Source organism: Monodelphis domestica, chromosome 3, assembly GCF_027887165.1.
Source record: "Monodelphis domestica isolate mMonDom1 chromosome 3, mMonDom1.pri, whole genome shotgun sequence".
In the NCBI taxonomy this organism is placed as follows: domain Eukaryota; kingdom Metazoa; phylum Chordata; class Mammalia; order Didelphimorphia; family Didelphidae; genus Monodelphis; species Monodelphis domestica.
In genome coordinates, this window is record NC_077229.1 from 76,204,544 (window position 1) to 76,226,859 (window position 22,316).

At 37.1% G+C, this 22,316-nt stretch overlaps 1 protein-coding gene across 8 annotated transcripts in view; it reads left to right on the top strand.

Annotated features, from left to right (window-relative positions):
• The window catches only part of CSNK1G2 (casein kinase 1 gamma 2), a 95,362-nt gene that overhangs the window by 19,161 nt on the left and 53,885 nt on the right, over nucleotides 1–22,316 (top strand). The window contains exon 1 of one of the 8 annotated variants that reach the window (XM_056820685.1): nucleotides 3,946–3,970. The exons of 5 other annotated variants lie outside the window; for them this stretch is intronic. The gene's annotated coding sequence lies outside the window, so the exon portion shown is untranslated. Of the gene's footprint in view, nucleotides 1–3,945; nucleotides 3,971–4,005; nucleotides 4,187–5,167; nucleotides 7,526–22,316 lie in introns of those variants that run through there. 2 more of the 8 variants (XM_056820687.1, XM_056820684.1) reach the window with 2 other exon arrangements.

A 22,316-nucleotide genomic window follows, 5' to 3' on the forward strand; every position in this document is an offset into this window, starting at 1 on the left:
CAATACAGCAATCACCATGATTCCAAGAGGCTAGTGATGATACTCCCTATGTCATAGGATTTTGAGGAAAATGCTGCTGGAACATACATTTTTGGACATAGCCATTGTAGAGTTAGTTTTGCTTTGATAAGTATATTTGTTCCAGAGCTGTTGCCTTTTAATTTTCAGTGGGGAGTAGTTGGAGAGAGAAAATTAATAGAATAATACAGTGTAAAAAAAGCATTTTAAAAACATCTATCTAAAAGTTAGTGTTTCTTCTTTAATTGGCACCACAAAGTTAAACCTAAGGTAGAATTAATTTTATTTTAATATATGAAGATATGTTTTTGTATTCCAAGCAAAGACCTTTCTTTCCTATTCTTGATGTTACATCCTTCCTGAGAGTTCCCCTCTTAATAAAAGATTGCCTTGGTCAGCAGGTCAGAACTTTTTTTTCTCTTCCAATGTGATACTTTTTGCATGATCTCAATTTCAGGGTTATGTGCTTTTTAGAGAACAAATGAAGTAGTAGTTTAGAGAACTGGCCTTGGAATTGAGAAGATCTGTGTTCAGGTCTCATCTTTATTACATGGGGGGATGAATTCTCCTGTTCAAAAAGTTACTCTTCTCAGTGTTCCAAGGATTCTTAAGTTATAGAGCTGGTGCCAAGCTACATTGGTAGAGGGTATTTCCTCATCTGAGAGTTTCAGTGAAAGTACATGTTTTGTTTGGTCCTAAAAACCTTGTCCTTGGTTTTGGTAAGTTGTAGCTAAGTGCCTGATGGTATGCTGCTTTTGCTACTCTCTGTGTTTAGGAAGTGTCATTTCTATGTCTTGTCATTTATTTCTGCTCTAGCCTTTATCCAGGGCTGCAGGTGTTTAAAACAAACAGGTAGAAGTTAAAGCTTTTTTGCTCCTACTGTGTGATCAAGTACTGGACATTCTGGCTTCTGGCATATACCTGCCAGCTTTAGTTAAGCTATTGCTAAGTAGGGGTTGTAAAACTAGACTGCTCTAAGGTCAAGAGTCTCAAGCCTGTTGTTAGTGCTCCTCTTTGCCTTGGGTATTACTTGGGATTAAATTTCTGGGTATTACTCAGTATTACTCAGAACTTAGGTTCTCTGAGCCTCTCCAAAACACATCACTGAAATCTAGGTCATGCCTCAAGCACATTGGAAGGGGAAAAGTTCAAGACCTGGCCCACTGACCTAGGCAGTCTTTTACTAAAAGAGGGAAACTTTAAGAAAGAAGTAACATCAGGACTAGGAAAGAAAGACCTTTGCCTGGAATATACCTTCATTTCTCTATAGGTGTTTGAGCCTCACTATCTGTGCTTTCAGACATCTCTTCTGGGTTTCTTATTCCTACTCCTTGATTTCTCTCTCCTTGGAAATCAGCTTGCCAACCTAAATGCTTGTTAGATCCATGTTTCCTCAGGCTTATATTATTTGGACTTTTCCACTTGATCTGTCTTTTTTTTTTTAAACCTTTACCTTCTGCCTTGGAATCAAAACTGTGTATTGGTTCTAAGGCAGATGAGGGTAAGTACTAGGCAATGAGGGTTAAGTGACTTGCCTGGGACCTGGCTCTCAGTCAATTCCACTGAGCCACCTAGCTGCCCCCGCGCTGCTTCCTCCCCCTCCCATCTGTCATTTTGAAGCCACATTTTGCCTCATGTTCTGCCTGGCCTGTTCATTTTTCCTGACTCTGGGATTTGCTGTACTGTCTGAATTAGGGTGTCCATAATTTGTTTCCATACTAACTTGACATGGTCATGACTTCACTGCCTTCTCTGACCTTCCAGCTGTGACTTGGCATAATATTACCTACAACAAATAAAAGTAACTGATATACTGGCCTGTTTAGAATTTACTTGTGTCCATGGAAAACCGGAACTCATATTTTCTCTGGAAACACTTCTGCTGTTGTGATAAAAGCATTCCGACATGTTTGTCTTCTCTTTGCTCCCTCTTGCTGTGGGTCCCATCTGGATACAGAAGTCAGTTGCCTAGCAGTGTCTTACTGCAGCTTAGTCTGTCTGATGTCGTAATCTGACAACACTATAATTGGTCAAACCTTTGGGAGGTTTGGGTGATAACCTGATGTCACAAAAGGGAGTTGACATCTAAATAGGCTCAAGTAGTGGAAGAAATTTTAGGAATGGGGGAGAAAATATCTGCTTTGGTAATTAAGGTAGTCAGCCTCAAAGGCACAGGATAATTGATTAAGTTAAATTCAGAGATGAAATAAGAGTTTGTCTTTTGATGTAGATTTGTTAAAAATTGAGTGGTGGAAGGCAAAGTAGGTTTCTCCAAGTTTAGTAAGGTAGATAGTGCCAAATGTTTTCATAATACTTTTATATTTGCCAAGTGTTATACTGTTTACAGACTGCTTTCAAATACATCCAAATTTGATTCTCAGATAAATCTGACCGGTGAAACAACTGATGTCTTTGGCATCTCTGATTTGATGAGAGTTCGAAGGCATATTGAGTAACAGATTTAAGAAATAGAAGTGGCCTTAAAGATCTCCTAGTCCAGTTGAGGAAACCAAGACCCAGAGAGGTAAAGGAACTTGTTTTAGTTACACAGAGGGAGTCTAAGTCTAAGCTTGAGTTTAAAGCCAGGCCCCTTTAGCAAGCAAATTCAGTGCTCTCAATTGACTGCTTTGGGCTACTTCAATAAAGAAAGGTCTTCCCTGGCAGCTTCTTATTCTAGAATGTGGCACTTAAAAAAATCCCAAACCACAACCTAATATAACTTTGGACATTTATTATACCCTTTACAGCTGGTTCTTCTGAGGATAGAGGAGAATTCAACAGAATGTAAGCTTCTTAAGGGCAAGGACTCTTTGTCTTCATATCTATAGTGTGACATAGTAGGAGCTTATTAATAAATTTTTGAACTGAGGATAGTTGGAATGTGGCAGGATGTAGGAAGAGAGAGAGTGCATTTCATAGGGTCTTCAGCTGTAGGCCAATTCTTTTGCCCTCTGTCAAATATAGCTAAGTGATTGATTTCATTTCTGCTTTGTCTTTCTTATGAAAATAAGTATTGTGTATTGAAAGAAGAGACCCTGAGCTTGGGCCTCTGTGATTCCTTCTGGCCCTTAGATTTAGAGTCTTTCAAAAAGGTCTTGATAGGCAGATAGTTGACTTGGTCAATAGAGAGCCACACCTGGAGATGGGAGGTCCTGGTTCAAATTTGATATTAGACACTTCTTAGCTGTCTGACCCTAGGCAAGCGGCTTGAACCCCAATTGCCTAGCTCTTCCCTTCTTCTACCATAGAACTGATACTTGGTATTGATCCTAAGACAGAAGGTAAGAGTTTAAAAAAGAAAAGAAAAAGCTCTGACACTTTTTAAGAAACAGAAAAAGATTTCGAGAATAGTTCTAATAATTTAAGACCTGTCTTAACTTTGTGCAGAGAGGCTTATCAACGGAAGATTGGCTGCCCAGTGGTAGGTTTTTTTGGTCATGGGAACACATACAGATTATTTTCTAAGGCAGAGAGGAGGTTCTATTCTGTGTCAGTGAAAGGAGTGCTCACATAAGAAATCCTGTGTCCTTTAGGCATCTCACATGAGAAGTGGCAGAGTCCTAGAATGAACACTTAGAGAGACTACTGTTAGCAGACCCAGAAACCTACGTGTTCCATGGCTTAGGCTTCCTTGCTTTGCCTCTTTGGAGAACTGAGCACTGTTCAGGGTAGGCTCTTGGAAATATGCAAGGAGTAGGAATTCCCTATGGTTTAGTTCTCTTCAGTTCTCAACTGGCAGGGTTGTGGGTGGGTATGGGGAGCTTTGTCACCAAAACTTATGCTCCATGAAAATCAAATTAAAAGCTGCTGCAGGGAGATCCCAAAGTAGTAATGTCCTCAGTGCTTCCAATTTGCAGTGTATACTCTTAGGACTCTTAATTTACACGGCATGAAAAACCCAATGAAGCTTTTTTTTCTTGCCTTCTATTCTGAAGAGGATGCTGAATGGTTGGTATGTAATTTTGTAAGCCAAGAACTAGGGATTTATTTCATTGGATTGGAGGAATGGCTGATTTTACAGCATTGTCACCTTTTCCTAGCCTATTCAGTCCACTTTGATCACCTCAAACCGTGAGTTCTGTGGTTCTTTTTTTCACAGAACAATAAAACCTCAGATGTAGAAGGGACCTATCAATCAAAGAGACCATCAATCAACACCTTTATTGAGGTGTGTGTGTGTGTGTGTGTGTGTGTGTGTGTGTGTGTGTGTGTGTGTGTGTGTGTGTGTGTGTGTGTGTATTCTTCCCCCTCCAATGCTCACACCAGGCACTCGGCTAAGTGCTGGTTGTTTAGTTCTACTTGTACCTGAACAGGAATCCATTCTTCAGCATACCTAACAAGTGGTCACCCACTCCCTGCTTGAAGGTATTAAATGGTGCTCATGACTTCCCAATGCAACCTTTTTCATTTTTGGATAACTTTCATTTTTAGGTAGTGCCTTCTTAAATTGAGCTAAAATCTGCCTCTATTGTTTCTAGTTTCCCCTTCAGGACCTGAAGCAAGATAGATCCAATCCCCATTCTCCATAACAACCCTTCAGATCCCTGGTCATGTCTCTTAAATTTTCTCTTTTGAGCTCATTTCCATTTCTTGAGTTGACTAATTTCCTCACTATTCTGGCATTCTTTGGACAGTCTTCAGCTTGTCAATATTTTTCCTAAAAGGTGGCACCTAGATCAATTGGAGCACAGTATTGCAGATGATGAATGACTAGGGCAAAGATTATTATTTTATTGTAATTAATATAATTGTTTTTGTCTACTGTATCAGATTCAATACAAGTGTCAATTTCTAAAGCAGAAGAGGAATAAAGAATAGGCAATTGGGGTTTTGTGACTTAGCTAAGGTCATACAGCTAGGAAGCATCTGAAGCCATATTTGAACCTAGGTCCTAACTCTAGGCCTGGTCCTCTATCCACTAAGCCAGCTAGTTCCTCCAGAATTAATTCTTTTTTCCCCTTTCATCCTAGATACCCTTTTCTTTCTCAGTGTAGCCTAGATTTTTAGGCTTATTAGTGCTCATTCTCATCTGCTGCCTTGTGCTTATCTTTTTGTGTATGATTAAAGAGGTTTAGTAGTGAGAGGAATGCCTTGCAGGTGTTTTCCCTCAGATTATGTAAAGTGTTCTTAATTCTTGAAGTTTAAACTTGAGCTGCTGCTATTCCTTTTGTTTTCATCATCATCATCTTTATCAATTTTAGGTTGCTAATGTTATTGTTAAATTGGGATTATGTGTTACCAAGATATTTAGTTGGCCTGGATAACTGTATGGGCAGAGAAGTATGACATAGTGGAAATCTTCCTGGATTTGGAGACAGAAGAACTCCATACAAAATAAGTCTCTGTTCCTTTACCCCTTTTGTGATTTTAGGGAAGTCCACTTCTCAAGACTTCAGTATCTTCCTGTGCCAAATGGGTAGTTGGATAATTTCCTTCAATGTTAGGATCTTAATATAACATAGGCACTTGCTTATGATATTAAGATATGATAAAAAAAGAGTGCTCTTTTTTAAAAAAAACCTTGATTCTCACAGAGACACTATGAAGTAAGTAGAATAGTATCCTAATTTTGTATTATCCCTATTTTGCAGATAAATAAAATGAGGCCTAAAAGCTATTGAGGAATTGCCCCAAAATGCAGAGCAAAGTAATTAGAAATGCCACATCCAACTTTTATTCTTTTCAGAGTTTAGGCACCTTTTCAATCAGAAGGAGAACATCTATGCAGTGTCAATATACATTGTACTAGGAATCAGGATACCTGTGTTCTGGTTCTTACTGAGGTATTAATTAGTTTTGTGACTGAAATAGTATGCTTAATAAAACTATAGACCTAGATGACCTCTTACATCCCATCTAGCTTTAACATTCTGTGATCTTCAGTATTATTCTATCTCATAGAACCTGGAATCCAGGTTTTTAGGGAATGTTAACCTTTAGCTGCTTAGTGAAAGAAAAAAACCTGACTTTAGGGAGGCAGACTTGCCTCTCATTGGGGCAACTACTGGTTAGCCTCAGTTTTTGAGCAGCTTGTTTGTAGGAGAATATTCTCCTGAGGATATTTTTTCTTAGCCAGCTTAGTTCCTATTACTAAAAAAAAAAAACAAAAAAAACCATAACATATTCTTTGTCTTGGATTAATTAAAATTTGGTGTACAGGAAGAAATATGTCAGTTTCTCTGTCCGGTGAGGATAATAGGAGCAGAGATTTAGAACTGGAAGGAACCTTAGAAATTATTAGATCTTCTGTCTTCCCAATTTTCATATGGGGAAACGGAGACCTGAAAGTTGTGGCTTGCCCAGGGAAACTGAGATTTTGTGTGCAGAAGTGTCTCCAGATAATGTATAACAAGGGAGCTTTGGGTCTTCAGATTCCTTATCTATAAAAAAGGAAACATTATTTCATGCAATCATAATCTTTGTCTTTGGGAATATTTCAGGGGTTTTTATGATTCACTTGTTAAGGATGAAGGGATTTGTACAGTTATGAGTTGGTCTAGACAACCTCTGGGATCCCTCTTAAGCTCTGAGATTGTGAGTCTCAACCACTCCCAGATGCTGATTTTATGGTGGTATTGCCAATGTTCATTGCTTTCATCTTGTCAGGTGTGTTTCACACCCTTTTGAGGATGCATTTTCCCCTTTGGTAAAGCAAGCAGAATGTGCCTTCATTATGAATGGAACTATAATTAAAATAATAGCTGCCTCCTTATAACACCTTTCATCTGAGAATCTTGAGGTGCTTTCCAAACACACTTTGTTGGCTATCATTATAATGCCCATTTTCCAAGTGAGGAATCTGAGACCCTGAAAGGGATAGAACTGAGATTTCTCTTGCACAGCCTGTGCAACTTTCAACAAATATTTATTATTAAGCACATATTGCTTACCAGAAGAGATAAAGACTTAAAATGGAAAGAATCCTTGTTCTCAAGGGTTCTCTATTACTAATAGTCCCTTCTGCTTTAGATTCTGCTCTAAATGGAATGAATGAAATCTTGTGACCCATGGGGAAGTAATGGAATGATTTTACCAGTAAGGAAAGTATGAGGAAAGCAAGGACACTTAAAAGATCTCCTTTCTCCCTCTCCACTGGGTGCTAGTTGAGATGAGGAGGGCCCCCACTGCCCCATTTGATAGTTTTACATAATCTTCATGGGCTATTTTATAGGTTCTAAAGCTAGAAAGAGTCTAGGACAACCTCATGATTTACAGATGAGGAAACTGAAAATTTACCCAAGGGCACAAGTGGCACAAATAAGATTCAGACCCAGGACCTCTGACTCTAGTCACTCAAAGGCCTCTAGCATGAAAAAGCATGTTAGAAACTATCCAGCTTTTTTCAAATTCATCCTGCCCTAATGTATTGTTTTGAGTGATGTCAGCCTCAGGAACTATGACATCACTGAAAGGAGCAGGTCAGAAGAGAAGTGGATTTTGGGGTCCATCAAAGGGGACCTGGTCATTGGCTTTGACAAGATGGGAAATGCCCAAAAGAACATGACAGGTAAATAGGCCTTTGACAAAAACTTGTGACAGAACTTGCAAGACTATAACTGGGATGCACAGCTAAAATGTAAAATCCATGCCAACTCTATTGGGGACCAGGTGTCCAGTCTTAACACAGAAATATTCACTGAACAAACCACCCTCGTGTAAAAATGCTGGTTGGGCTCTATAGAGCACTCTAAAGAGTACTTTATAAACATTAGTTCACCCTCACAATAGCCTTGGCCTTTGAACATAGTATTTTTGTCGCCAGTAGGAGCATCAATACCATAATGAAAGCATTGGACTGGAAGTTGGGAGACATGGATTCTTGTCCTCGATTTTCAGTTATCTCGTTGTGACTTCTTGAACAAGACCCTTTCCCTTGTCTTGGTCTGTTTCCCCAACCTCATCTGTAAAACAAGGTAGATGAATTAGATGAAGTCTAAGGAGTCATTCTTACTCTAACCTTCTGGTTCTGTGATTGGCTCAGTTGATGATGACCAGGGCCTTGGTCACAGAATCAGACATCTGTCCACAACCACAAATGGCATCCCTATCATCTGGACTTGCCACCTGGGGAACAAGGAAGTGTTAATGACTCAGCCTATTCTTGCTGCCAGGGAAACAATATAAAGCATTCAAATCTGGTCCTCAGTTTCCACACCAGTAAAATGAGAGGTTTAGAATAGAAGATCTCTCAGGTTCTTTCCAGCTGTAAATCTTCTCTGTACAATATTTACTGTTTACAACATCTCCTTTGAATAAGAAGTATATAGTACATACTTTTATAATTTTCTTTTTGAATTTTGAGTACCCTATCTGGGGGATCAGTAGAGATGTCTACGAAAGTAGATTGGTTTGTATGAATGTAAAATACCTTTGTCTAAATGCCTGTTTACTTGTTGACTGATCCAAGTTTTCCCTGGGTCCTACCCCTCACAGATGTATACTACAAATTGAGTCACATAGGAGGTTCTTGTGTTCAGTCTAAATGCATAATGACTGCTGAACATAAGTGGATTTCACCATATCTAATAGAGAGGTGGAAGCTTTGGAAGAACACTTTTAAACAGCTTACTTATCCATTAGATTCAGTTTTTCTTTCCTTTTAGAATCTGTATTTGTTTGGACTCTCCACCTTTCTAATACAGATTTATTTTTTGTTTGATTTATAGAAGATTTTCCTATAATAGTAGATGGTAAAATTTCGTTTATTTACTTGGATGTTGTAAGGTGGAAACTCTTGGGAGCAGGAGGATGCCCACCAACACCTGTGTTCATTGCTGCAATTTCCATCATGGCATTTCTGATGCTTTTGGTATTTCATTTTGAATATTTTCCATGCAGGTGTGACTAAAGCAGTAAGAGAGGCAAACACATGATTAGTGATTATTAATGATGAGTTAGGGAATCTGTTGAAAAGAGGGCAAGGAGGAAGAACTTGGGGAGATGAGGGAGGCTTAAGAAAGCTTCACTTCCCTTGTTAAAACAATACGGCAACCATTCATAGCTGGAGCTTTTCTGGTCTAAGATCAGATTGATGAGACACTTATACTTTTGGTTTGTCCATTAGCTCTCTGTGATTGTGGAATAATTTACTAGAAAAGGAGGCAGCATAAGTAAAGTGCAATGGATTCCTGGTCTTGGAGTCAGGAGACCTGAGCCCAGATCCCAGTTCTCTGGTAAGCTATTAGTTTTAGGACCTTGTGTAAATAATAAAAACCATCAAACCTACCTGGGCTTCAGAGGTTGCCCCATCTGAAAATGAGTTTGGATCAGATAAATTCTGCTTCTAATGAAGGTAAGGTAGTCAGTATAGTAGACTTGGACCAGGAAGACCTGAATTCAAACCCTGCCTCTGCCAATTAACTATGTGACCTAACCTATCTGAAACTTCAGTTTCCTTTCCATAAAATGGATAATGCACCTATATATCACAGGACTATTACAAGGTTCAAATGAGATATGCAAAGTTGCTTTGCAAGCCCTAAAGCTCTATGTAAACATTAGTTATTATTAGTAATCATAATAAAAATAAAATAATACAATTTCTATGATTGATTTCCTTGAAAAAGGTAACTAAATTTGAACAGCAGCTTTCTCTGTTAAAGTGAGGATAGGTAGGGCAATAAGAATTTTATTGTGTCATAAATTGCTTAAGCTCTACAAAATAGAGTAATTTTTTACTTTTCCTTTGGGAGAATTACATTAAAACTTATCAGCTGGTATGGCCTAATTCTGGTTTACAGAATATACAGTATTTCTAGTCAGTAGATGATAAAATTTCATTTGTTTATTTAGAAGTTGTAGGGTGGCAACTCTTGGACAGAAGTGTGCCCACCTGAGTTTCTTGGCATGATTTGTTTGGGTCTAAAAGCATAATGTTCCCCAAGTTATTTTTGAGCTTAGCACCCTTTCTTACTCTTTTAAGGCAGAAGTGTTGTTTCTCTCTTCTGAACTCTTCCACCATTTCATTACTCCCTTGGCAATTTTCACACACTGCCATGTTGAGTAGTCCTTTCATCCCTATGTTTGACTTTCCTCACAAAGTTGTAAGACTCGGGTCTTCCCTTTCCGCATGTGAATCACCTGTTCAAAAAATTGCTGTCACTTCTCGTGACCTACAGAGTAAAATATGTACTCATCTTCATATTCCAAGCTCTGTACAGTTTGGCTCCAGCTACCTTTTTAGCTTTAATTGACATTCAATCCCTTTACAACATTGCATGTTCAGCCAAATTGGACTATTTGTTCCCTGAACTCGGCATTCTGTCTCTTGCCTAGAGGCTTCTGGGCAGTCTTTCCCTCATGGAATGTACTTCCTCTTCTTCATCTTTGCCTCTTAAAATCCTCTTCTTCCTTCAAGACATTGCCTAGATTCAATTTCTTTTTTACTCTTTTAAAGTACTTTTTAAAAACTTTTTTTACTTTAAAAAAGTTTTCCCTTCTTTATTCCTTTTTTTAATTTTAGTATTTTTTCCTATCCTTCCTACTTCTCCCCTCCCCAATCATAGGGAGAGGGGTGGAGATTAAAAAAAAAAGACTTGTAAAAAGCTTACATAATTAGCAAAATTCCCACACTGGCCATGTCCAGCACCAGCCCAATAAATTCTAAACTCTTTGAGGGCGAAGAGAATGTCATTTTCCATCTGTATTCCCAGTACCTTTGCATATAACAGATCCCTAATGTTGAAATGGTAGTCCTTTCAACAAATGGTTAGTGCCAGCTATACAAAGGAGCTCATACATTTTTGTAGGCATGCATGTACATGGGTGTGCATGCATGCATACATACACATACACATAGCCTGAAGAATGTTACCTTGCACAAAGGCACTTAATATTTGGTGATTAATTAATTGTAAGTTGTCTTGACATTAGTTTGGCTTTGAACATGAAAGAAAGGCAGGTTTGAGCATCTGGCTTGAGCTGCAAAGGGATTTTGGTGATTATGACCATCCTTGAACATATTTTGCTTCCCTGGTAGAGGATTGGATACCACATTACAGAATGAAAATTTGAGACTTTACTAGTCTTTTGTTTTTTCATTTGTAAAATGCAGGAGTTGGACTAGATCTCTGATGTCCCTTCCAGGTTTAGATCTTAGGTTCCTTTGTTCTAGATAACTGAATGGTTTTTGTTAACTGAGGGCTATTATATTAGCTACAGTTACTTTTTATAACCAACCCTTTTAGGGTTTACAAACCACTTCCTTATCACAGACCAGTTGAAATACTACTAAAGTTATCTGTCTGGAGAGACAGAGGCATGGGCTCAGAAAGTTGAATCAACCGAAGATATATAACCTCTAGCTCCTAAGAGGATCAAAATTTTAAACCACTAGCTACTAAGATCAGGATGAAAATTTTAACCTTGGGCTTTGGCCAAGTCTCTTTCTATTATAACATACAACTTCTCAACAGATCTCTTATTTTATTTCTGATGCCTGTATGACCACTTTTTAGATCACTGAAATTTGGTATAATAATACTATGTTTCCTTTCCAGGAGGTACTTGAGGATGTGATGGGGGCTTTAGTGGTTCATTTTGAACATTTCATTTCTAACATTCAGTTACATGTAAAAAGAACTTTTGACAATTGGTTTTTGACACTTTAGGATTCAGATTTTTTCCCCCAAGGCAGTAAAAAGTCAGATATAGGTTATACTTATATTTTCATGCAGTACATATTTCCATATTGCTTAAAACATCACACAGTTTAAAAAAATCATGAAGGAAATAAAGAAGATTAAAGTACTTTAAGGTTTACAAAATACTTCCTTACAACAGCCCCATGATAAAGAAGGCATATCTTTTGATCCAGTACTACCACTACTGGGTCTGTATCCCAAAGAGATAAAAAAGGAGGGGGGCTGTTTGTACACAAAAATATTTATAGCTGTTCTTTTTATGGTGGCAAAGAATTGGAAACTAATGACCTTCTCAGTTGGAGAATGGCTGAATAATTATGGTATATGATTGTGATATAAAACTATTGTGCTATAAGGAATGATAAACAGGATGATTTCAGAAAGAGCTGGAAAGACCTCTGACAGAGTGAAATAAGGAGAACCAGGAGAATGTTGTACACAGTTAATTCCAATATTGTGGAATTATCAAATGTGGGACAGTTCTGAGGACTTATGAAAAAGAATACTATCTACCTCCAAAGAAAGAACTGTTGTAATATAAATGGAGATGAAAACATATATAACCCAGATTGAATTGCTCATCAGCTCTGGTAGCAGAGAGGAAAAAAAGGAGAGAGATCATATGACTTTGGAAAACTTATATGGACATGTTATTAAAATAAAAATTAATAAAGAATTTTTTAGAAACAGCCCCATGATGTAGGTAGTAAAAATAGTATCTCTGTTCCATGTGTGGGAACAAAAGTAGAGGTTAAGTGACTCAAGCAGAATCACACCTTAGTGAGTGTCAGAGGCAGGACCTCAACCCAAGATCTGATTTAAATCCAGTACTATGTGTTCCCATTATAGAAGTGCAATAGAGATGATTGCTTACATTGAGGGGGAAATTGGACTAGACTACCCCGTAATTCTCTCCTTTAATTTGTAAAACTCAGAGAGGTGTTTTTTTAAATTACTTTTTTCACTAATGCCTGTGTGATCCAAATACAAACTTTTTCATTTAAAATACAAGATGCACAGATACTCTCTTCTAGAAGTAAAACTTTGCAAGGGTTTCCCTCCATCCCCTAGTGTTTCACTAGTCTTAAAACTTCCAGCACAAATAAAAGTTTTTTCTTTGTTCTTACAAGCAGAGCAATAATTTTGTGGACAGACCTCTTCAGTAAAGAGAGATTTTATCCTTTAAGACTGAAGAAAGAAGGCAAAAATGATGCCTGGGTCTGTTTGGAAAACTTGATTAATAGTAACAGCTCATTTGTTTAATATTTTAACAAATTAGCTTCCTCATAACAATCCCAAAATATACACTAGTACTGCTACTTATATTTTCTTTGGTATTTTGGGAAAGCCATTTAAACTCTTAGTCTGTTTCCTTATTTGTCTCAGTTTCCTTATTGGTAAGGTGAAGAAGTTGGAGTAGTTTATTTTTTTAAATGTATGAGTGGGGTGGGAGGCAGCTGATTTAGCTGATTGAGAACCAGACCTAGAGACTGGAGGGTCCTAGGTTCAAATCTGGCCTTAGACACTTCCTAGCTGTGTGACCCTGTGTCACTTAACATCTATTACTTAGCCCTTACTACTTTTCTGCCTTGGAACCAATACATAATATTGATCCTAAGTCAGAAGGTAAGGGTTAAAGAAAAAGTATGAGTGCCAGATAGACTGTCAGGTATTATTATCCTTATTTTGCAAATAAGAAAACTTGATATTCCTGGAGGATGAGTGCAAGGACATGTGGCTGAGAAGTGTGGGATCTGCGATTCAGACCCAAGACTTTGAACTCTATGACCTGTACTTTTTTCTGCTATATTATGCTTTATTCCTATATCTTTATTGCACTTGAATAGTGATTAGGGGAGAAACCAAATTTGAATTTTTTTTTTTAACGGACTATAAGGGCCACTACATAGTTGTCCTTGACTAAAGATTCATAGGATTGTTCATAGGATTGTTATGCTTTTCTCAGTCATAGAATGGGAGATACTTTGTGGCTATGTGCCATTTAGCAACAATTAAAGGTGCAGAGATCCCCTAGATATCCTGTCTTTCCAACCCTTCCCTAATAAGAGGGTACTGGTTTTAAGCAGAGAACCCATTAGTCCTAGTTTCTTGCCCATTCAGCTATTATATTATGTGTTGGGGGGGGGAGGCACAAGGGGGTGGAGAAGGACTAAGAATCAATGTATCTATAGTCCATTCTCTGGCTTTAGATGTTGAACTCCTTTCTGTAGCTCCATTTGCTTATCTCTTAAGGGATAATGATGCTTTTTCTATGTTGCTTATGAGAGCCACCATCTATGGCCTTCCCTTTTGCTGGTGATATTTAGCTAACAGAAACATATACCTCTACAAGGTTCAAGTTTATCCTATTCCAAATGTTGTAAGAATTGGAATTAGAATCTTGCTAATTAAAATCATCTATAAGTAAAGAAATTGGAATTGTAAAAAACAAACTATTCTTAGTTGTTATGAAATCAAGATAATGATAATTTACCATTTCTCTAAGGCTATAAAATTTACAAAGTATTTTTCTCACAATAGCCCTGTAAGCTATTGTGTGCATGCATGCATGTGATTTTTCTCTTTTAAAAATGAATTGACCAAAATCAGAATGTAGTAGACTTGTTCACAGTCATGTGACTAGGAAATATTGTAGATCCAGAAATTCAATTGAATTTCTTCTAGCTTTTGAGTCTAACATTCAGGCCACAAGCAAACAGGTATAGGCAGATTCCACTTAGCATTACTTTGCATTTCTCCTCTCGTTTTATTTGACACTACCATCTCATTTACAGCTTTCTGATAATAATTCATTTGGAGTAAAACCACCTGTGACCACAATCTAGCTCAGATATAGTCAAGATTTCACCTTAAGGCAGTTCATTTGGAAATTGCATTTCCTGGGATATGTTGTATAGCCCATCTCTTCATAAAAGTAACCTTCATGGTTGGAAACTTAAGATTTTATTTAATATCCTACAATTTTTAACCCTTGAAACACGAATTTTTATATTTTATGTTAACAGTTTTTGAAGAGTTCCTAAAACTGTCAAATAGAAAATTTATGTATACTGTATTTTTATGATTGAGGAAAGTTATAGTCCTGTTGTTCTTCACCCTCATTACCCTATACTTAGACTGCTGTGTTTAATTCTAACCATACTTTAGTAAGGTATAGAAAATAAATAGGATTTAGAGATTGAGATCATTTAATCCTAACACCTTTATTTTACAGAGGCTGAAATATTGAGGGACTCAGAAAGGGCCGGTTATTTGCCCAAAGTTATACAAATTGTGAAGATTGAAACAATGAATCTGAACAGGTTCTCTGACTCAAAAAATATGCTCTAGAGGCCAGAACTAGGACCAATTAGTGGAAATTATAGGGAGGCAGTTTTTAGATTAGAGATCATCCTAGGCTACTTCATGTGGAAGTGAGTTCACCTTGAATAAAGGTTTCTAAATAGGGGCCATGGTGTGGAATGATCTATTGAGCACTTGCTGCATCTGGAATCAGAGAATCTGGGGTCAGATTCTAATTCCTCCAGTCTAGCTATGTGTCCTTCGGCAAATCAATTAACCTTGGTTTCCTGATCTCCAAAACGAATCATTGGACATGATAACCTTTGAGGCATTTTAGCTCAAAATCTCATGCACTTGTGTTTGGAATAAGAATGGATGACAAAGTAAGATCATTTGTTGTGGATGCTGTGAAGGGGCTTCACATTCAGGATAGGGCAAACCCTACTAAGTGGTGCCTAAGGGCCTTTTATCTCAGAAATTTTATGTTTCTTTGAAGTTATTCCGTAAAATTCAGTTCAACTATTTGGAGCTTAGATATAGCTTTCAAAAATAGGGTACTGAGTATTGCCAATGCTGTTTTCTTAGTCCTCACCAAGGGAACACAAGTAGACAGTTTGACTAAATGGATATGTGAAATGTCACTTTTGTAGAGTAAGTAGTGTGTCACCATGGCTTCCATCACTAACTGTATGGTTTCCCTTTCAGTCATCTGAGGTCAGGCTGTTGCATTGCTACAGCATTACTAATGGCCCAGAGCTTCTTCAGAAAATCTTACAATTCAATGACAAGGTAGAGAAGCAGCTGATGGAACTTTGACAGAAATGAATGTTAAAGTGATGTATTTCATTTAAAATAAAATTTTGGTAGTTTGATAGGTATGGCACTGAATAAGTAAATTAATTTAGGTAGGATCGTCATTTTTATCATATTAACTTATCCTACCCATGAGCAATTAATGTTTTTCCGATTGTTTAGATCTAGTTTTATTTGTGTGGAAAGTGGTTTGTAATTGTGTTCATATAATTCCTGTGTTTGGCAGATAGATTCCCAAATATTCTGTATTATCTAGGGTGACTTTAAATGGAGTTTCTCTTTCTAACTTTTGTTAGAAATGTATAGAAATGCTGATTTATGTTGGTTTATTTTGTAGCTTGAAACTTTGCTAAAGATATTATTTCCACTAGCATTTTAGTTGATTTTCTAGGATTCTCTAAGTATGCCATCATATCATCTGCAAAAAGTGATAGTTTAGTTTCCTTGTTGCCTACTTTAATTCCATCAATTTCTTTTTCTTCTCTAATCACTACAGCTAGCATTTCTAGTACAATATTAAATAATTGTGGTGATAAAATGGGCATCCTTCACTTCACTCCTGATCTTCTTGGGAAGGTGTTTAACTTATTCCCATTGCAGATGATACCTGCTGATGTCTTAAAATAAAAACTAATTATTTTGAGGAATGGTCCTTTTATTCCTATGTTTTCTCATGTTTTGTTTGTTTTGTTTCTTTTTAACCCTTACCTTCTGTCTTAGAATCAATACTGTCTATTGGTTCCAAAGCAGAAGAATGGTAAGGGCTAGGCAATGGGGGTTAAGTGACACAGCGAGGAAGTGTCTAAGGTCAGATTTGAACCCAGAACCCCCCATCTCTAGGCTTTGCTCTCAATCCACCGAGCCACCTAACTGCCTCTCTAGTGTTTTTTTGTTGTTTTTTTTAATAGAAATTGGTGTATTTTGTCAAAGGCTTTTTCTGCATCTGTGGAGATAATCCTGTAATTTGTTAGTTTGATTATTAATATGGTCAATTATGCAGATTTTCCTAATATTGAATGAACCTTGCATTCCTGGTATAAATCCTACCTGGTCATAGTGTATAATTCCTGTGATATATTGTTGTAATCTCTTTGCTAGTATTTTAAGATTTTTGCATCTATGCTCGTTAAAGAGATTGGCCTATAATTTTCTTTCTGTTAAAGTGATATATTTCAGAGAGGAAAAATTGCCTAATGACCTATATGTTGCCTGCTGGAGAAGTAGACAAAAACTGACAGCATGGGATTCTGTGCAAGCAAGGACACAGAAATGGGCAGGCATGCATCTGTCTGTCCATACATCCACCACCCTTCTATCCATCCATCCATCAATCATCAGTCAACTTGAGCTTGAAGATCAGATAGCCATTGAGAACCCCACGCTACCTTGTCAGGAGAAGTTAACAGGCCAAAATGGGAATCCATCCAAGGAGGGAGCTCCAGCTACCACCCCAGAATAATTCCCAGATACAGCCAGGCTTAAGTCTTGTTTTGAGTGCCATGTTATAAATAAAGTCTTTAGTCAACTAAAGGATATCTATGGAGCACATGGTAGTTACATGATAAGTCCTCTTACAGGCATGGAATATCTTACATAACATGGTATGGATCAGCATCACTTCACAGGAACACTGTTGTTGTTGTTGTTATTATTATTAACCAAACCCCAGTGTGCTGTTGAAAATGGGTTATCTATAATTGTATGATGAAATGCTCCAAATCACTTATTAGAGAAATGCAAATACTATCTTATACCTATCGATTTGGTTAATATGGCCAGAAAGGATAATGATAAATGTTGGAAGAAATGTGGGAAAATTGAGACACTAATACACTGTTGGTGGAACCGTGAACTGATACAATATGGAAAGCAATATGGAACCATGCCTAAGGGACCATAAGACTAAGGATACTCTTCTACCCAGCAATATCACTACTGGATCCATATCCCAAAGAGATCAGAGATAAAGGGAAAGGACCTACCTGTACAAAAATAGTTTTAGCAGCTCTTTATAGGAGCAAAAGAATTGGAAACTGAGAGGTTGTCTTATCTCTTTGGGAATGATTGAACAAGTTTTGGTTATAATGGGATACTACAGTGCCTAAGAAATGACAAGATGAGTTCAGAAAAACCTGACTGATATAACCTGAAGTGAAGTTAACAGAACCAGGAGAGCAATGTATACAATACTAGAAATAGTGTATTATAATCAGCTGAGAACAAAACTATTATCAACAAAGCAAGGTTCCAAGATAATCTCAAGGGATTATGATGCAAAGTGCTAACCACAGCCAAAGAAGGAACTGTTGGAGTATGATTACAGATCAAAGCAAATCTTTTGCTTTGTTTCCTTCGTGATTTTTTTTATCATGTGTGGTATGTACTGTCAAGGCATGAGGATATGGAAATATGTATTGCATGACAGCACTGATTACTCTATATCAGACTATTTATTGCCTGAGGCAAGGGACACAAGCAATCTGATTCACAAAATTTCAGATTACAATTGTCAAAATTTGTTCTACATGTAATTAAAAAAGATAAAAAAATATTCCTTTGCAACTACTTGCTTTATTCTAACATTGCTCTTTTTCATATTGTGTTTTCATGGAACTGTAATGATGGCATTTGGGAGAATGCAAAGATTGTATAAACTGCATTAGTTGCCATCAGGATGCCATAGTCTTATTAGGGAAATGAGACATAAACATAAAATAGTATAATACCAAGCCATTTACTTCCACAAACATAAGCATATATAGGAAAAGTACTGGGAGACAGTCTGGCATAGTAAGTAGATAAAGAACTAGTCTCTGAATTAGTAGGACTTTGGTCCAAAACCTTCCTCTTACATTTATTGTCTGTTCGATTGTGGAAATCACTTCTTAGGCAACCCTTTTAACACTAAATGTCTCAGAGAAGGTGTTAGCCTATGTTGGCAGTGGCAGTATTCTCACCAGGGAGTTGTCCAAACCAGGGAAACCCAAGCCCTATTTCTATAGTACTAAGTAGTACATTCTCAGAGGAGAGAATAATGTGATATTTTTTTCTGCTATACCATGTTATATCAAAGTGATTTTTTTTTATTGCAAAAGATAATAGAAACCAACTTGTTAAATTGTATCACTCCTAGCAGTTGTACCTTAAAGTATGAAGACTGTGGGCAGATCTCAAACTTGCCTTATTTGATGTGTTTATTCTTTGTGGTAATTAATACTGGAATGGATTATATGATGTAAAAATTTTTTGTTTTAAGCAGAAAACCTTTTTTTTTTCAGCCTTTGTTGTTGAATCTTCAAGTTATTCTCTTGCCTTCATAAGAATATCAGAGTGAATATAACTCAATCAGTCAAGTGTTGGTAGAACCTTTTGTGGAGCCATTGTTCAGTCAGCAATTAGCAGCCCTTGTTCTACAATACTATTAATTGTAGAATAGTGTAGGACTGGTGTTTACTTTGACATACACACTGAAACTGATGGCTTGTATCAGTGTTGGGGAACTGCAGTGGACTCAACTGACTGATGTTCTGCCCATATTGTTTATGATTGCCACTTCCCACTCAAGAGTCACCACTGTAACATCCATTCCATAAATTTATAGTCAGTTGGCACCCAGGCACCCCTCATACTCCTTAACCCAGTGGAAAAGCAGAAATTAGAACAGTAGCAGTCTAGAGATCCAAAGAAGATCCAAAGAAGAGTTGGGAGTCATCTCAGAGATGCAGGCCAGTTTCTCCCTCATGTAAACAGATGAGGAACTGAGGTTTAAAGACAGGAAATGACTTGCCTAACATTTCATAGCAAGTTAATTGACAGTGGAGACTAGAGCCTAGCTTCTTTGACGCCAAGATCATTGTGTTTTCTCCTATGGTTGCTTGCCCTTTTTGAAAGGTTTCTTATTTTAAAACCAGGAATTGGGGGCAGCTGGGTGGCTCAGTAGATTGAGAGTCAGACCTAGAGACAGGAGGTCCTAGGTTCAAATCTGACCTCAGACACTTTCTAGCTGTGTGACCCTGGGCAAGTCACTTAACCCCCATTGCCTAGCCTTCTGCCTTGGAGCCAATCCACAATATTGACTCTTAAGACAGAAGGTAAGGGTTTTTATAAAAAACAAACAAAAAAACCCTGCAAATTCTTCCCATGACTCCAATCCTAACCCATTGACATAATACATATGGCTATATTGCTTTTTGTCAAGTGCTTTCCTCCCAAAAGCTCCTTGATTCTGCTTATTTCCCTTTGCATCTGTTCAGACAGATCTCATTCCTTTTCATTTCTCATAGTTGTTTCTAACAGCACAATCTTTCCATTATGTTTGTATGATAGTTTTTTCAGCTATTCCCTTATTTGATGAACTTCCCCCTTGTTTCTAGTTTGTTTGCTACCAAAAAGTGTTGCTGTGAATATTTATTACATTAGAGCTTTACCTTTTATTTTCTTGGCATATATACCCAGTAGTGGGATCACATGGGTCAAAGGGGAAATGAATCTGTCTGTCTTAAAACAAAACAAAAAGAAAAACTCTTACCCTTCTGTCTTAGAATTAATATTGTGTGTTAGGGCTAGGAAATGGGGATTAAATTACTTGCCCAGAGTCACACAGCTGGAAAGTGTCTGAGGCAATATTTGGACCCAAGACCTCCCTTTTCTAGGCCTGGCGTTCTATCTAATAAGACACCCCGCTTGAAAATAGACCTTCCTATAGCTATATATTCCCTAGCCCAGATGAAAATTCAGTTTGTAAGCTTATTTTTTTTTAATCCTGATATCCAGATTCTTAAATTTTTCTTTCTTTTCTATACTCTTTGGACTGAGCCTCTTATATTTTTATTACTGCTATATTTATAAATATATGTGTGAAGCTCATAAACTTTAGATGTAGACTAGCATTAGAAACCTTGGAGTTCGGTATCCATAGAGAGAGATGTGTTTGAGATTGAAGGACAGGATAAGACAACCTTTTTTAAAACAATGTCTTTGTCAGTTATGAATTTGGAGTCAACCTTTCTTACATTGGTTATATCGTTTCTTGGAGCTTTGGGGAGAAAAAAGTTCAGGAAAAGCTCAGAGCCTTGGACTTTTTTGAAAATGGTTATTTTGTTAGAATACTAAATATGATTTTAGTTATCCTGTAATTTTTTTAATTCCATAGATTTTTATTGAGTGTTTACTGTATTTAGAGCTACAATAGTAACAGGGCTAGTTTGATGGGTCCAAAGAGTGTACATAAGGCTAGAAAGCAGTTTGGAGTGAAGTTGTGAGAAAATTTTAATACCAAACAGAAATAATTAGAGAGCCACTGGAATTTCATGTCTCTGCATGTAATGTATGCTCTGTAGAGTTTTTTTTGTTTTTTTTTTTTTTGGTCTCCGAACTTAGCCCAATGCCCAATACATACTTGGCCCTTAATTGAGCAGGGGAGTATAATTTGGAAGTAACACTTTAGCTGCTATAGAGAGAGGATGGATAATAGAGAGAAGAATTAATAAGCAAGACTACTGCAGTAGTACCGATGGGAAATGAGTAATGCCTGAAATAGGGTGGTAATTGGTGAAGAGAAAGAAAAGTATGCTGGAGAGATTATGGATTGAATTAGATTCTGAAAGAGATTTCTGGAGAACACTGAATTGGGCACTTGAATGAATATATATATTTTTCATCTTTGCATAGGATTTTAAAAAACTGTTCATGTTAGGACCTAACTCAAGAAGAAAGAGTATAAAAAGTAATGTTTAGTTTGCTGATTTGACTGGAGATTATATAGAGATCTAGGGAGGGAAGGGGATAAATATTTAGATTGCATCTACTGTGTGCCTCATTGTGTTAAGTACCTTTAATAAATAATGAATCATTTGATCCTCAAAAACCCTTTTTCAGGTAGATTCCCATTTTACAGTTGAGGAGAGGAAAACAGATTTAACCGATTTATTGATTTGTCTGGTGTCATGCAGCTAGTGTCTGAGGCTGGATTTAAACATAAGACTTCTGAGACACCAGCCCCAGCACTCTCTCTGCTTCTACCTGTTGCTTTAGGGTATCCAATTATCTAGACTATTTTTATTCAGGTAGAGATGATAATTGAATTCATCAGATATGATGAGAGATTATCAGGAGGGTAAAGGGAGACAGGACAAAACCTTGTAGCATCCCCACAATTTAGTAGAGTTATACTATACTTTTTATACTATGTTTACATAGTAGATAAATAATAAATGTTGAATCAAATTAAGTTCTTCATTACTGAATAGTTTCTTGACAGATCTTTGTTTCTCTTCACTTTCCAAATCATCCTCTGCTTTGGTACTTGAGTCATCATCATTATCATCAACTTTCCTGAATTCATGCTCTTACTATTCAAGGCCTTCCATATACTGACTTAAGTTTTATTTCATATTACTTATTAATCTCCTTGGTGGATTCCTTTGCCACTATGTTGTGACTCTTATCCCTCATTCTAGTCCTATGTTTATGGCTTTGTTCTATTAATATTTGCTTCTGTTAAAACCCTATTAGGTACTCATGTTTTTTATTGAATTCCCC